Here is a 17,104-nt window from a genome sequence, read left to right on the forward strand (position 1 = left end):
CGTGCTTTATCAAGTTGAGGAAGTTCCCCTCTACTCAATTTGCCGAGAGATTCTTTTATCACGGTGGGTATCAGATTTTGTCAAACGCTTTTTCCTATCGGTGAATATGATCATATGATTTTTCTTCTTTGGCTTGTTGATGTGGTGGATGACTTTGATTTTTGGATGTTGGATCAGCTTTTATTTGTTTTTTAAAACACAAATAGGGAAACAAAATTCTATTCAATGAGTACAACAAATAATAAAAGCCGCCTCAACATCTTCTGACATAAGAGATAAAGATGAGAAACTGATTAATATTGTTATTTTTCAATATGGAGAGGGCATAAAACCATTTGGATTTACAAAAGCATAAAGTTATATTACTAGGCATTGTTATAAAGAATACTTTAATTCTCACCTAAAGTTTGGTAGCTCTGGGATTCCTTAAATTCTCTCTCTTCATGGAGAAACCCCCTACTTTCCAAGGCTAGAATATCAAGAGAATAAAATTTTTATTTTGGAAAAACCACAGAAGATGGTTTTTTAATTTTCAGCAGGAAAAGGCCTACTTGATGGAAGTGCATCAGCAACTTGTAATTGACAACATTACTTCTAGGACTTTTAAATCTTGTTGCATTTCGCACCTAAAAGCATAAACAGCGTCCTCTTGTGGTGTTTTTGCTCTATGGGACAGACAAAGCAGAGCTCATATCTGGGTTTGTTCACAGGATTCAAGTCCCCTCTGCTGAACTAACTTATAATGAAATATTAATAGCAGCATCTAGAGGTATTACCTTTCCAAGGAATATTGGCATTTTTGCTTCCTTATACCTAAAAGTTAACCTCTAAGACAGGTTTTCAGGAACTGGACAGAAAACCTATAGATCAGGTCAGTAGGGCTACAGAGTATTTGGTGTCCCTTTTCAATCACACCCTGTAGCTGACTGCCTAGTTCAACTACATATAAGGCTTTTCAGAGTCTTCAGGTAGCTATTTTTAAAATTTTATCCTGAGGTTTTCGCTGCAATCAGCGGGAGGGTTAAGCTGTAGGGGTCTTAAATCACCAAAGTAGAACTAGGACTCTAAAGAACTCATCTCACAGACAAGCAAACTAAGGCCCAGAGAAATGGACAATGATGACAGCAATTTCTTACATTTGTTATAGACCTTGATGGTTGACAAAGCACTTCCTCCTATTATGCTTTCAACCTCACAGTAATCCATTGTGAAGGTCCAGCCTTCTAATGCCATAGATTCTAGCAAGTTGCAATTTATGTTATAAAATTATGGCTGTGTTTAACATTTCATTTTTATTTCTCTCAACTGTTTTCCTTGATCTATACAAATAATATAACCCAACAGACAATGTAGGAGGACATGGATTTACAGTGCTGGGACATAAATTTGCAATTAAATAGAAAAATTTTAAGATAAGGCTCAAACTGGGACCAAGGAACAGTAGAGACATCTTATACCTTCCTCGAGGTATTCAAGGCTGATGGCGGGGATGAAACCAAAAGCCATGCCAAGGTGAGCTTTGCCGAAGTGAGAGAAGGAATTTGGATCAAAACAAGTAGAATGTTATTAGATGAAACCCCTATGCGTATGCTGGTGCACATCAACACCGGGAAGGCCAGGATATCTGAGAAAAAGGGGCCCTTTGCCATTTGTAAAAAGAGGTTCTCTCTGTTTCTTAGTCTTACTCCCAATGGTTTTAATTTTCATCCCACTTTTGTTTTTTCCAGGGCCTTCTCACGTACCCAATCTCATTTCAATCACACAGCAACACGGACTTGACAAAACGGGCACTCGTTTTGCTGTTTACAGGTTTTTATAGCTGCCTATACAGGTGAGAAACTGAAGCCCAGAGGGCTCGAGAGTTTTACTCAATGTCACACAGTTAGGTTCGAAGTGAGCAGAAACTAGGACTCTAGCAAAACATGAGTCAGAGGAGGTCTCCAAAATGCAGTAGAGCAGACTAAACACGGCAGATTGATACTACCTATGACTGTATCCTAAGTTCCAGCAAACAACAGTAAAGGCATTTAAAAGATTTTAGCCCAAAAGAACAAATGACCAGTCAAAGAGATGTCAACAGATGAGAAATTTCAACGCATGTTTGAAAAACAGTCAAAGGATGGACGTGTGGTTTTGGTTCAGCAGAGAGGAGGAAAGCACAGCTTAGCTTCCACAGAGGGGAATACCAAAAAGAAGTGAGATCACCTGATACCCAGAACTACAGACGTGTGTGACATGGGGCCCAGGTTATAGGAGGCAGAGGGCATGTCAGGGATGAAAACAAGACATGGCGCCAAATCTATACACAACCTGATTTGAATCCTGTATCATCCCCGCCCACCATACTGCAAGTCATAATACTCTAAGCCCTGATGATTGACTTAAGCAAAATTGGTGATACTGCCATGGCGGGCGGGTGGAATAAGAACTGGGGATGTGTACACAACCGTAAGCTCTCATTTACTATGACGAGAAATTAAGGGATGATGTCCAAAACTATGAAATCAAAACTGTGTGATATAAATAGCCAAAACATGGAAACCACCTAATGTCCATCGACAGAGGAACAGATAAAGAAGATGTGGTACATATATACAATGGAATATTATTCAGCCATAAAAAAGAATGAAAGAATGCCATTTGCAGCAACATGGATGCAACTAGAGATGATCATACTAAGCGAAGTAAGCCAGAAAGAGCTGGCTTTTTTGGGGGGTTGGCAGATGCAAACTATTACATTTAGAATGGATAAACAACAGGGCCCTAATGTATAGCACAGGGAACTATAGTCAATATCCTGATGGTGATAAATATGGTGATAAACTATAATGGAAAAGAATATTAAAAAAGAATGTCTATATGTGTATAACTGAGTCACTTTCCTGTACAGCAGAGATTGACACAACATTGTAAATCAACTATACTTCAATAAAAATAAAAAAAAACTGGATGGTATAAACATATTACTTAGAAACACGATGATAAATACCAGAAGGAACAGCTGGATTTGACAACGGTCACCACTGGGGTTAGGATCTGGAATTGAATGGGATAGAGCAGGTGACTGTAATTTTTCATTTTAAGGCTTCATACACATATTACTTTACTTGAAATATTAATTTTTTAATAATTTTCAAAAATAAAAGTAGCCTTAGTCCTCTCTCTCTCAGGAAAAAAAAAGTGAGTTCCCAGCTATGACCTCCTCAGAGGGGCTGTCTAGTGAAATAGTTGGTTGAGGGGCTGAGGAGCCTCCTGGGTAGGACATCTGAACCAAGAGGGAGGGACCCAGACACAGCCAACTGGACCCAATGGCGGAGCCTTGGTCCTCAGAAGGCAAGGAGAGCACACCAGATGCACAGCACACAGGATGCCCCTCAGAACTGTTCTCACTCCAAATCCCTGTTGGTCTCTGTCTGAGGCCTGTGTCGTAGGGAAGTATTAATACAAGCAAAAACCACAAGAGCTAATTCACTGAGAACTCCGCAGGGGCACTCAGCCCAAGGACAGTCCTACCTTGGAATCCCTCTAACAGCCTGTGCCCCGAAAGTGCGGAGATCCCTGGGCAGACCCCTCCGCAGCTGGGCACCTTGAGAGCTCCAGCACATGGGGCGGTGTCCAGAGGAAGACAAGTGCTAGAAGTGGACGTGACTGCCCTGGTTGGATCAGGGCAGGAGTCTGCGATGTAGAAACTGAGTGACTGCTGACTGACCTTGCTCATGCGCACATGACAGGCACCTCCCGGGGACTCCCAAGATCCCTGTGGGGCACTTGGCAGTCACCCCGTAAGCCGTGTGAGCAGACGGAGCGAGACGGGCAAGTTAGGCATAATGTGCTCACGTGGCCCTGTTACCCTCACAGGCTGGCGACCTGGCAAAACAAATCTTCCTGGATAGGGTCCAGATGTGTCGGCTTGGGCATCCGGCTTGGGCAGAGAGGTTAACCTGATCACTTTGGAGTGCCCTTGCCATGGGCGGTCTTCCCAGATGCCAATCAGAGAACATAATGCTGCCCAACCCGCCCCCAAAAGCTCCCAGGTCACCACTCATGAGCGGCCACCCCTCAGACAGCTCCACTAAGCCTGAGAAAGGGGCTGTGACCAGCGGACAAGGCCTTGCCTGCCAGCTCCATGGTCTGGGTTTCACACCAGGAAGAGCAAGGGATCCCAGTGAAATGAGCTCTCAGCTTTGGTGTCTGTTTTTCCCCATGGCCAGATCCTCCATCCTGGGCACCTGGGCACATCCTCAGTTTCTGCAGCCAAAGCCACAGTGTGCTTTGGGTGCCTGGGTACCAAGGAGGAGGCTCCCATCACCTCCTGGGCCCCAGGGCAGCATTTCCGTGCCTCTTTCCTTCCTCCGGTGGTTCTGTTGTTAAAACGAACAAGGGGGATTTTCCCCATGAGGGTCATTTCCATTTCTAGAACAGCGGGGAGTCTCTCAGAGACCTCATCTGAGCCCCTATCCTGCCCTCTCTAGCCCAGATACTCCAAATCACATCCCACCATTCAATGATAGTTCCTCTTCTAAGGAAGGTCTCCTATTGTTTTTCACAGCTTGGTCTTTTTCCTCTAGCTAGACATTCCAAAATCGCAAGGGTCAACCTTAGACATCTATTTTGTAGTCCCCAAAGCACCAGCCCTGGTCCAATAAATATGCCGGCACTCAATAAATACGACGGCACTCAATAAATATGACTTCACTAGCTCTTTCAACCCAAAAGGCTAGTTTCATAAGCAACCCGAAAATTGGCTTGTTAGGGGGAAAGAAAAACAAAGAAAAATCTACAGGTCCTTCAAAGTGCTTTTGATATTCTCTCCTTCATTTTCAGCCCCTTCCCCACACCCATGCATACTAAAAATACATAAATAAGATTCTATCAGAAGCCAGACATTTAGAAGAACATATTTTTGAGGGATTTTTTTCAACAAAGCTTGGATGCCTGTGAAGGTTATAAATTTACAGCTGAAGATCCTCTGCCAGAAGTTCTTTGGGGTGGTTACAGCTGTGAAATACAATCTTTAGGTGACTATGCATCCTCTTTGTGGCCCCAGCCTGATTCCAACAGCTGGTATTCCTGACAACATAACTCTTCACAACAATAATGAAATAACAAGAATATTTATTTAGATGTACATACCACCCTTCACCTAAGGGTCTCTGAGCAACTTCAAACACAGCTGAAATGGCTCCAAGCCATGTACCTCTCCAACTTTGATTTAGAAGCTAAAAAATGAGTCAGTCTGCTGTGTGTAATCCCTTGGCAAAAATCATACACTTCACCATAAATGGAAACAGTGAGTCCTGGCTCCTCTTCAATAATCTTCCTTCCTTTCCTTATGCCTTTCTTCTTTGTTCGTATATAACCATTGGTATAACCTAGACCCCACCTGTACATTTTATTTTGTGCTTCCAAGATTTTTTTGCAGAGGGTAAGAATTCTATAAAAATGATGTGTCTTTCTACTTTGCAAGGTTCCGTAAAATAACTTTTCAATGGGATACCTAAGAAATGGGAAATTCTGTGTAATCTGTGATTTGAGTTCAGTAGAAACCCTCTGTCCTCCAATACTTTATTTTTTCAACACTTGCACGTTTATTTTTCCAAAATTATAGCTATTTCTTGACTTGCCTTATTCTACTCTACTAGACTGGAAGATCTTAAAAAATAAGACCTGGGTGTTTATAGCCCTTCTGTTTACAGCAATTTCTCTCATGCCTCATGCAGGGAATATGTAGACCTGTGATGCATTTCTTTATTTCTGAATTGAACCCATGATCTAAATTTTCTCTCAAATATATAATGACCCCAATGTCTACATTAGGATACAAATGAGAGGGTAAAAACAGTAAATGTGCAAACTCTATCTTTTACTCCACTGGACCTAAACAAACAGCTCCCAATGGGTATCTTGGGACCATTATCACTGGAAACAAGGAAAACAGATTACTAGACTCATCAGCATAGGAGCCAGATCTCTTGTTTTAGTTCAGCACAGCAATAGAGGGAAATTCCTCTGAGATCTTGGATTATTTCAGCCCCACAGCTGGGCAGATAAAATGCTGACCCTCTTGGAAAACCTTGGCTCTTAGTCATTCATTAAATCTCAATAAGGAATCTACTATGTGTCAGACATTGTGCTCAGGGCTGAGGATATAAGAATGTGCATTGCTCTGTCCCTGAGGAACTTGTAGTCCAGGGAGGGAGACCACTGGAGAAACAGAGAAACGCAGGAAAACACTTAAGTGACATGACATAATTATGCACACAGCGGACGTGGCTCCATCTGAACCCAAGCTGACTGATGCTTCCTCGCAACCACAGGTGGGGCTGTAGGCATACTTTAAAGCCCTGGGCTCTAAACCCGCCTGCCCTCCTCTGACCTGTCCCATTATATCACAGCTGGGGCCATGCCTTGTGTCCTGGCATCCCGAGAGCGGTGCTTTTGTTGTACCCTCTGGGAGCTTTCTGGCTTCTTCCCGGGATGTCATCTTTCTGTTCTCTCTTGGCTCTACACTCTGTAACCCACAGCCTGCTTGTTTTCTTTTCTCACTTGAATGCTGTGGCTAGATAGTATTTTCAGATATTAATCTTTTTTCTCTCTGTATCTGTATTTGTATGTTTCTGTCCTCCAGTTTAGGCTGGTAGCAGTCTTGATATCCCACAAGTTCCAGAAGGCATGCACTGGGGTCTAAAGCAGAAATAGCGCAAGTCCTTCTGACTTCCCCCCAACACACAAAAACATGTTTAAGCCTTTAAGAGAAGTTGGTGGTTTGGGGAGAAGGTGGGAGAGTGTGTGAGAAGCGAGAAGAAGGGGGCTTCATCCTTCTTCCTTCTCTGCCCTAGAAAGAGGTGTCCCTGGGCTAGAGGAAGGAAAGGAAGGAAGAAAGATAGCAAAGGGTCCCAGAGCAGACATGCTTCCCTCATGCTCCCACAATCTTGACAGCAAAAGTCCAAGTGGAAGGGCTGGGTGGAGTTTAAGCTAGTCAGACAAAACCACAAGCAGCATCACATGGCATAGCCATGGCAGAGATAAAGGGATCTAGTAGGAAGGATGGCAGCCTCAGCAGTAACCTCCCTGATAGATGACAAAGGACCAGATCACTGCTCTGTACCCTGATGCCTCAGCACAGCATAAGAGGAAGGGAAACTCAAATAAATGCAATTAAGTTTCCCCCCATACTAAAAGGAGGGGTGCTCAGTATGAAATGAAGTTGACTTACAAATTGTAAAAACACATGACATTTCTAACTTATGTGAGTTGTGTGGGCTGATTCATTCTGGAGCCACCCTCTTCCTGGATGCTTTTGTCCGTGTCCTAGGTCTTTAACACTGTCAAACTCTAGATTTAAATATCAGGTTTTGTTTTCTTTCTCTGTAATTTGGAGTGATATTTCAAACTGCTCTCTTTTTTTAAAATTTTTTAAAATTGAAGTATAGTGGATTTACAGTGTTGTGTTAGCTGCTTTCTAAACATTTCTAAATGTTTCACTTCAAATTTACCATGTCCTAAAGTGACTTCTATCTTTTTGACTCTCCCACACTCCCACTGTACCAACCCAGTTCTCTCCCCCATGTTCTTTTCTCTGATAATAGCATTAGAGGTCACCAATACTAGAAATCTCATTTATATCCTTAGTTTCTGTATCTCCCTTACCTCCCAGACTGGTCAGTTCCACCTCAGGAATCCCCTCCATTGTCTCAGCCAAATCCATTTCCCAGATGTTCATCATCTGTCCACTGTATTCGCGTTAACAGCCTCCTTCCTGGGGTCTGTGTTATCAAACCCTCTGCTACCCTGCCCAAGGCACCCAAAATCCTAGGTTCCTCTGGCTTCCTATTAGAGAAAATCCACATTCCTCAGCAGGGAATACAGAACTCCACCTAAATATGGTTTCTGAGTACTTCATCCCCCACCGGTTCCTAAATGTTTGCACACTCACACACATACCCTAGAATCTTACCACCTCTCAAGATCCAAGAGGTGACTATTGCTAAGCAATGGATTAGGAAACAGTAAGCTTGTGGTTGAGTCTAGATGATAAGCTGGTTGAACATAACTAAGCATGAAGGAAGTAAGAGCAAATGAGAGAAAATCGTGTTGTGATTTCCTTCTAGAATTTTCTTACAGAGCAAGAAATCAAACCCAGGAGAGCCTGTCACTTAGGATAATAGTTACGGTGAATGCAAATAAAGTTTCTGAACGCTGTAAGGCTGCTCTGGCCAGCTTTCCAAGAGTCCTTGGCCACTTGTGGTGCCTGTAATACCGCCATTCTCACAGGGTTTTTGTTAAGTACAAAAGTGATAGTGGCGGGGGGAGTTCTCTGTAAACTATATAAGTGAGGACTTACAATATTTCCTTTAAATAAATATTCATTCAAAATATTTATTCTGTCTCTTACAATTCAAAATTTCTTAGAAAAATTCAGCTCACAGAGGGTTTGTCTTATGCAAAAAGGAAATGCCATATACCCATGACAATCCAAATAAATTTTAATGAAAGATTGTTGGGAAGTGGCTGGGTTATCCTTTACTGAGAACAGGATGGGGAATCCATATGAATTGAGAAACACTACACCTTAGTTGTTATCATCAGCGCAGCCCTGGTGTGTCTTGGCTGAATTTTTAATACTCTTATCTTTTTAATCTTGCATGACCCTCCCTGACAAAGTCACTCCAAAAAGAGCAGACGCTTCATAAACATTAGAGGCTGGGGAGTAGCTGTTTGTGAAACTCACTGGCCATTACGTACCTGTATGTTAGGCTAAATAGAATGTTTTATGGAGACTAATATATCCATGGTGAGGCCTCATTAAGTACATTACTGTTTTTATGGACCCTTCAGCACAGCAAACAAATAACCTATCCTTTTTCCCAGAGACTATCCTGATCCCCACAGCTGCTTTGCACTCACCTTGCATGTAGATAAGATATCAAGGCTGGTTTTACAAGATGACAGAGTAGAACCAGTTCTTTGCTGCTTACAAAGCCCTGATAATACATGATGAAGAATAAAGTTTTATTTCGGTATTCTCCAAACTGTGTTCTACAGAACATTAGTTCTGTAAGCGGTTAATGTGTATTCCGAAAAAATAAAAAGAAAGGAGGTAGCCATGATAAGCGGCTCCATGAGCAAATAGGTTTGGGAAATAATCAGCCAAACAAATATAGTTTTCTTTCCTGCAGGATATGAGCCTTCAACAGGCCAAAGTGCTTTGCAAATCTCCTAGAAGGAAATATAGTATATAGAGTGCCTCGTCTCCAAAATTATTTCACCATAAGACTTATTTTCTAGAGAATACAGTAAAAAAGACACTAACGTTCCACAGAACATAGTTTAGAAGAGGCTGTTTTATTTAATAAAGCCAAGTAACCAACGACAACCAGTTCAATCGTCTCCAGAACAGCATATTTCTCATTGAAAGTCGTAAACAAAGGAATATCCTCCACAAGCAATATTGTTACAAGAAGCATGAGACACAATCATCTGCAAATGAAGTTTCGAGTAAAACACATTAAGATTTCACGACAGCCTGAGGATTCACAATTCAATATCTGAAGTCATCGTTTCTTTTATTGAGAATAGGAGAAAAAATTGACAAAGGAGGTTGCCATATTTTCTCCACTTTGCTGCAGGATGACAATTTTTACTAAAGCACCAGAGGGAAAATATTAGAAAAACAAAAAGCCAAGTATATCTGCTGTCCACGTTTTCCCTTGTAATTATAAAAAACATCGTAAGAGTAGCAAGCATATAAGGTATGACAGCAAGAGTGGCCAAGGTGACCAAGAATGGGAACCATAGTGTGAAAGGCCTCTCATGTGACTCCAGGTTGTCATACTGTAATGGATGCTGTTGGTACCCCTCCTGGATCCCTTTTACCTGGCTGGTGCATCCGTTCCCTAGTTGCCATGAGTGTTGGTTACTAATGGCTCCAGGGGCTCCCTCCCTGGAGAACTGCCCTCTGCAGAATAGGAATCACTTTATCCAAGAGATTATATCACCCATTCCAGGGTAGCTCACAACCAGTGACTGGCTGACAAGGGGTACAAAAAGTTAGCCTTCTTTCCCCAAGGTGGGATCAGCCATGTGGCGCAATTCATGCCCAGAGCTCCCTGTGGGATCAAGTTAAAGCTGGCCTCCATGGGCTTCCCTGGTGGCGCAGTGGTTGAGAGTCTGCCTGCCAATGCAGGGCACACGGGTTCGAGCCCTGGTCTGGGAGGATCCCACATGCCGCGGAGCGGCTGGGCCCGTGAGCCACAATTACTGAGCCTGCGCGTCTGGAGCCTGTGCTCCGCAACAAGAGAGGCCGCGATGGTGGGAGGCCCACGCACCGTGATGAAGAGTGGTCCCCACTTGCCGCAACTAGAGAAAGCCCTCGCACAGAAACGAAGACCCAACATAGTCATAAATAAATAAATAAATAAATAAATAAATGAACGTGAATTTCTAAAAAAAAAAAAAAAAGCTGGCCTCCAGCTGAGACCACATCCTTGCTTAGTGCTCTGCCTTGCCCTAGCTACTTCCCTTATTCTCTTTTTCCTGAGACCACTCAATGAATCACATACACCCAAACGCTGGTCTCAGGCTCTCCTCCTAGGGAATCCAGCCTAAGACATACAGTTTAGAAAGTTAGATCTAAAGAGACATTTTTTCTCTTAATCACAATATTAATGTCGTTCACAATGGCCAGTCTTCTCGCCTGCTTCAGGACCCTGACATCATGTTCTATAAGAGGCTCTAGATCAGTATTCCACTTTATGTGGTCTTAGACCATGCACATTAGAGTTATTGCGGTGCTTGCTAAAAAGTGTAGATTGCCAAGGCTCACCCCAGACCTAAGAAATCAGAATCTCTGTAGGTGGGACTCACAAATTACATTTCCTGTATCAGGTACTTCTCATGAATACTAGAGTTTCAGATCCACTATCAGGAGGCCATGGTTTAACCAGTTCTCCCCACCCCCCCCGCAGTAACTGAGAGATACTCTCAAAGCAAGCTAATTTATCTTCTTGCTTTCTGCCTACTGATAAACTCCTCTGAGAGGAAACAGTGTGTGAATTTCCAAGTGGAAATATAGGTGGTCTATAGAGAGAGAGAAAAAAAAAAAAAAAAACGTAACCCAAGCAGACTATTGTTTTGGCTAATGACAAACTACATCCAAATGTAAATTTTGTTTTATTTCTTTGAAATCAAAAAATGTGAATTGAGGGCTTCCTTGGTGGCACAGTGGTTGAGAATCTGCCTGCCAATGCAGGGGACACGGGTTCGAGCCCTGGTCTGGGAAGATCCCACATGCCGCGGAGCAACTGGGCCCGTGAGCCACAACTACTGAGCCTGCGCGTCTGGAGCCTGTGCTCCGCAACAAGAGAGGCCGCGATAGTGAGAGGCCCACGCACCGCGATGAAGAGTGGCCCCCACTTGCCACAACTAGAGAAAGCCCTCACACAGAAGTGAAGACCCAACACAGCCAAAAGTAAATAAATTAATTAATTAATTTAAAAAAAAAAAAAAATGTGATTTGAGATGACAACTCTCTAAACAAATAAGCTGGAGAAGCTACGTTTAATCATCTAAAGTCAATTATTCCCAAGTATTTAATGGGCTATGGGAAGGAGGAAAATCTGAAAACATTTTTTCAAAGCACAATGCAGAAAAGATTTACAGTAGCTCATAAAAATCTAAGTTGCCATATTTATTCATCTCACAAAAGTTGTCTGTTGCTTGACAATTATTTACCTAAAGAGTCTCTGATCTCGGAATCCACAGTGAAAACCACCACTCAATGCCGTGTTTTTCCATTCCTCTGACAAGCATGTGACTACCACAGCTGAGCACACATACCCCAATCAGCGGGACAATCAAAATTAACCACGTGTAAGTTAGTAACAAGAGCTAAAACAGAGCTCTAATAGCAAACCTGCTGTCCATCATGGAACCAAGATGGGTCAAGAGAATCAGAGTATGGTAGAGATGCCTTCTAGGGCATGGAGTTTACTGAGAAGCAGTTGATTCAAGCCTAGACTGCTTGGCAAGCATTCTCCTCTCTTCGTTGTTGTTGTTGTTTTCTTTTTGGTGGGGGGGGGGGGGTGGTGTACGTGCCACATGTGTGGTCTTAGTTTCTTGGTCCAAGAGAAATAAAGTGGTCTTGATTCCATGCCAAACAGAGCAGTTCCTCACTGGCTGCAATTTCTTAATGACCATGTCAGCAGGGATCCCAAAATGAATCAGCCAACCCTAGAAAACTCACTCACCCCTAGAAGATGTGTATAATAATTATCTGGTACTTGGTTAATAGAAAATACAAGAACACACTTCTAATCGAAGTGAAGTACATTTTCAAATCTCAGACATCCAAAAAACTACCTGGTAGGAAGCAAGTGGGTCATTCAATTTGTTTTTCTCTCCTGGAAGTTAAAAACATGGATTCTGTGATAGCAAATCTAAACACAAAAACTCAAAGAGAAGTCTAAACTTGCAAGTTATGGAAATATATTAAGACCAATATTTTTACAAAGAGATATTCCAAATATAAAGCATTGCAAACAACACATTTTTTAAGGAAAGACAACTTTACTGGTTTGAACATGTAGTTTACAAAGTCCAAAGTGGTTCCAATGTGTCATTTTCAAATGAACTCAAATTCCCCTGGAAAATGTGTTATTAGAGTGGCTCCTTTTGGGAAGAAAGTTATACATTACTCCATGGGATTACCATGCAGACACCTGAGACCACGCCTGACAAGAGTCAGCATCTTTGCCTTGAATTTCATAATCAACTCTGTTGGTACACTGCAACTAACTGACTGCACCAAGAGGACGCTAGTCATCTGAGAAACCTGAGATTTTCAAACAGACATAACAAAAAGGAGAAAGAACTATTTTAGAGGAAGGACCCAGGCAATGGCAACACTAAAAGCAGTTAATGATCCAGGCTTCTACCAATAAACAGTCTTACTGCTCTGACAGTTCCAGAAAAGGTAGGAAGAAACATGACAATTATAAACTCATCTCCCCAACAATAATTCCTATGGAGGCATGAGGAAAAATCATCAAACTATCTATTTGAAGGGCACCCAGAGAAGCACCAGGTTCAAATAGCCTTACATGCCTCCATGAAGAACCAGGATAGGAGGGCCCATATAGCCCTTCAGCCACAGAATTGATCTACATGGTATGTGGATAAAGGAAGCAGAATTAGAGCTAATTTTCTCAAGTAATTCAATTCTGGTCTACGTGATATTCTTAGCAATTACTGATCAAGATATGGTTTAGCACCTAAATGGTCAAAAGCCAGACCCAAAACCAAGCACCACAGAGTATCATCAAAATGAAAGCTGGGGTTAAAGTTATATGCTTTTGTCCTTCAGATGACACAAAGTGGAGTTGGGCTGCTTAAAAGTCATAGAATCCTAATTAAAAGCAACTGTAATAAAAAAAAAAAAAAAAGAAAAGATGCTCAACTTCATTAGCCATCAGGAAACCACAAATTAAAACCATATATGATACCATTATACACCACCAGAATGGCTAAAATGAAAAAGACTGACAATACAAAAGCTTGGTGAAGATAAGGAACAATACGAACTCTCAAACTGATGGGGATGTAAATTGGTTCAACCAATTTGGGGAATTGTTTGGCAGTAAAGCTGACCATACATATACCCGACATCTCAGTGATCCCACAGCCTGGTCTATAGCCAAGAGAAACAGGTACACACGTTCACCCAGTTACTTCTAGTTTTAGGCTATTGTGAAAACTGCTGATATGAATATTCTTCATGGAATACTTAAAAGCTCAAAAACAGGCAAAACTAATCAATGGTATTCGAAGTCAGGATAGTGCTACCCTTAAGGCAGGACAAGTACTGGTAGTATTCTGTTTCTTGATCTAGACCCTGGCTACACAGGTCTGGCCACTTTGTGAAAATATTTTGAGTTGTATACTTACAATTCATATACTTACAATAGTATTTTATGTTATACACTATGGACTGAATTGTGTCCTCTCCCCCCAAATTCATATGTTGAAGTCCTAACCCCAAATGTGATGGAACTTAGAGATGGAGTCTTTCGGCAGTGATTAGATTTAGATGAGATCATGTGGGTGGGGCCCCCATGATGGGATTAGTGCTCTTATAAGAAAACATAACAGAGAGCTTGGTCTCTCTTTCTCTCTCTGCCATGTAAGGACACAGTGAGAAGGTGGCTGTCTGCAAGGTAAGAAGAGGGCTCTCAGCAGGAATTGAATGGGTCAACACCTTGATCTTGAACTTCCCAGCCTTCAGAATTGTGAGAAATAAATGTCTGTTGTTTAAGCCACCAGTCTATGGTATTTTGTTATAGCAGCCTGATCATATTAATATATTATATTCAGTAAAGTTTATTCAGACTAAAACAATAACAAAAAAGTAATGGTAAACATTAGAGAAATAGTCCATTAAAAACAGAATATACTTGAAAACTGTGATTTCAGTAAAGTGTCTTGTGATATTAGTGAGGGATGATTGTTGAGACCTTCTCAAATTCCCAAATTTGCAAATACCCCTTTAGATAAAACAAATCCCCACTGGGATATGGTTCTAGGACAGGACAGGCACTTCCTACATGACAGGTTCTGGACACTAGCCTTGCAGTCTTTGAAACTCAAATATTTGCTTCAGTAAAATGACAAGTGACTTCCTGTTTGGGTCACTCACACACACACACACACACACACAAAATCCCACTACTGTAATCTCCACAAATGCCAAGTCTGCCATATAAGGTTTGCGGATATAAAGCAAAGCCAGAGTTATCAAGAATAGATTGGGCAAAACCATAATTCGAAAAGATACATGCACCCCAATGTTCACCGCAGCACTATTTACAAAAGCCAGGACATGGAAGCAGCCTAAATGTCTATCGACAGAGGAATGGTTAAAGAAGATGTGGTACATATATACAATGGAATATTACTCAGCCATAAAAAGGAATGAAATAATGCCATTTGCAGCAACATGGATGGACCTAGAGATTGTCATACTGAGTGAAGTAAGTCAGACAGATGAAGACAAATATCATATGATATCACTTACATGTGGAATCTAAAACAAGCATACAAATGAACTTATCTACAAAACAGAAATAGAGTTACAGATATAGAAAACAAAGTTATGGTTACCAGGGGGTAAGGGAGGGAGGGATAAATTGGGAGATTGGGACTGACATATACACATTACTATATATAAAATAGAGAACTAATAAAGACCTACTGTATAGCACAGGGAACTCTACTCAATACTCTGTAGTGGCCTATATGAGAAAAAAATCTGAAAAAGAGTGGATATATGTATATGTATAACTGATTCACTTTGCTGTACAGAAGAAACTAACACAACATTGAAATCAACTATACTACAATAAAAAATTTAACAAATAGCTTTCCAATCTTAAAAAAAAAATAGATTGGGCAGAAAGGGTCATCATGGATCACAAGCTCATAGTGGAGTATGAAATACCTTTCCTGAAAAGTTAAAAATTAGATATGTCATCTGTTTCTGGTCAATAGAACTTGGGCTTCTGTAAGAAAATTTCAACCAGTGACATTGGGCTCTAGTAATGGGAGTTGACATACAAGGGCTGGGAACTAATTCTTTGGCTATCCTAGACTAGATACTCACTATAGGATGATATTTATTTTGGGTGAAAAACACTTTAAAAATGTTGGGAATCATGCAACATAATAAAAGTAACACTTGTGGGCAAAACCTAAAGGTATCAGAGTAGATAGCTACTGGAAGGGCAGCTTGCAAAGTGTTCTGGAGCCCTACTGACTGCCTGGATTGAACCTGGCTCCACCCACTTAGTAGCTCCACCTACTTGGCCTTGGGCAAGTTACTTAACCTTTTCATGCCTCAATCTCCTCACCCATACATAGGGTGATAATAATTATCCTCGGGGGGATCATTGTGAGTCAGTGGAGTTAACTCAGTGTGCCTGCCATCTAGTAAACAGTATACATACACCTGGACTGTTACTACAGAACAAGAAATAGCTTTGAGATTCTTAGAGCTAGTAGATAGGACTCAACAAATAGTTTTCCCTTCGTGGCTTAAAGTAGAGGAAAAGAAAGGGGAAAGCAAGGCCAGTTGTGGGTTGGGATTTCAGGAGCCCCCAGAGCACTTCCCTCACTTGCTCAGAGACACCAGAATTGCCTAAACATATTCCACAAACAGAAGGTCTCGAAATAGCAACAGCCCCTTAAAGCAGCTCTTTGAATTTCACCTTATTTACACTATGATGTAAATGATTACTGGCAGGACCCTTGCCAGGCATTCATTTGGAAACTGGAATACAGAGCTCCCCCGGGCGCTGGATATTTGAAAAGAGAGTCTCAAGAACCTCGAAAGAGAAGAAGAGGCTAGGGAGGTTGAAGGCCAACTTCAGCATTTTTTTTTTTTTCTATAATCAGACTGGACACAGGAAACTATTTCCTTATTTTAAAAAAGAAGATTTAAAGAAATCTTCTGGGTACTACAAGTTCCCCCAAATCATTTCTCCTCAATTACTTGTGTTTGTCAAGTGACGTGCCTATAAGCTTAAATTACCAGTGATTACATGTGCTTTGCCTGTGTAAATATGAGCTTTGTATTAAACAGTAACAAAGAAAGTGATAGAAAAATGCGTAGGTGCAATTTTAACTCTCACAAAGATGCAAATCTTTGGAAACATGATATGTAGTTTTATGTACTTTAAGGGTACATAAAAAAGTAGAATGTGATTAAAACAACCACCGTGTTGGATAGCATACATCTCTAGAAATGGATCTGTGATGAGCTTTTAAGGGTGATTTAGTAACTGGCTATAAATGTTGACAGCAAAAGTTAGCAGGCCATCTCTAACAGAACTGCTTAAATTTATGAACAATAAAGGCTTCCTTCCTGGAATGGTTTATTCAGGCCAAGAATCTAACTTCACACCCTTCTTGTGGTCTGTGCCTGCCTGAGGCAACAAGCCATTCCAACACATCCTCCGGAGACCCTTTCAAGGTCTGTGGTTCTGCAATAAAGAGATAACTTACAAGAAGGGGAATCAGCATGCAGAGAAAATACCTCCATTGAAACACTCCT

The 17,104-nt window shown here is 41.4% G+C and overlaps 1 protein-coding gene across 12 annotated transcripts in view; it reads right to left on the bottom strand.

Moving 5' to 3' along the window:
- Nucleotides 1–17,104, bottom strand: part of SPACA1 (sperm acrosome associated 1) — a 203,611-nt gene that overhangs the window by 175,239 nt on the left and 11,268 nt on the right. For 8 of the 12 annotated variants that reach the window (XM_082405999.1, XM_082406007.1, XM_082406006.1 and 5 more), the window contains exon 1: nt 3,514–10,120. The exons of 3 other annotated variants lie outside the window; for them this stretch is intronic. The gene's annotated coding sequence lies outside the window, so the exon portion shown is untranslated. Of the gene's footprint in view, nt 1–400; nt 470–3,513; nt 10,121–17,104 lie in introns of those variants that run through there. One more of the 12 variants, XM_082406000.1, reaches the window with a different exon arrangement.

The sequence above is a fragment of the Balaenoptera borealis genome (assembly GCF_965194805.1).
Source record: "Balaenoptera borealis genome assembly, chromosome: 9".
Taxonomy (NCBI): domain Eukaryota; kingdom Metazoa; phylum Chordata; class Mammalia; order Artiodactyla; family Balaenopteridae; genus Balaenoptera; species Balaenoptera borealis.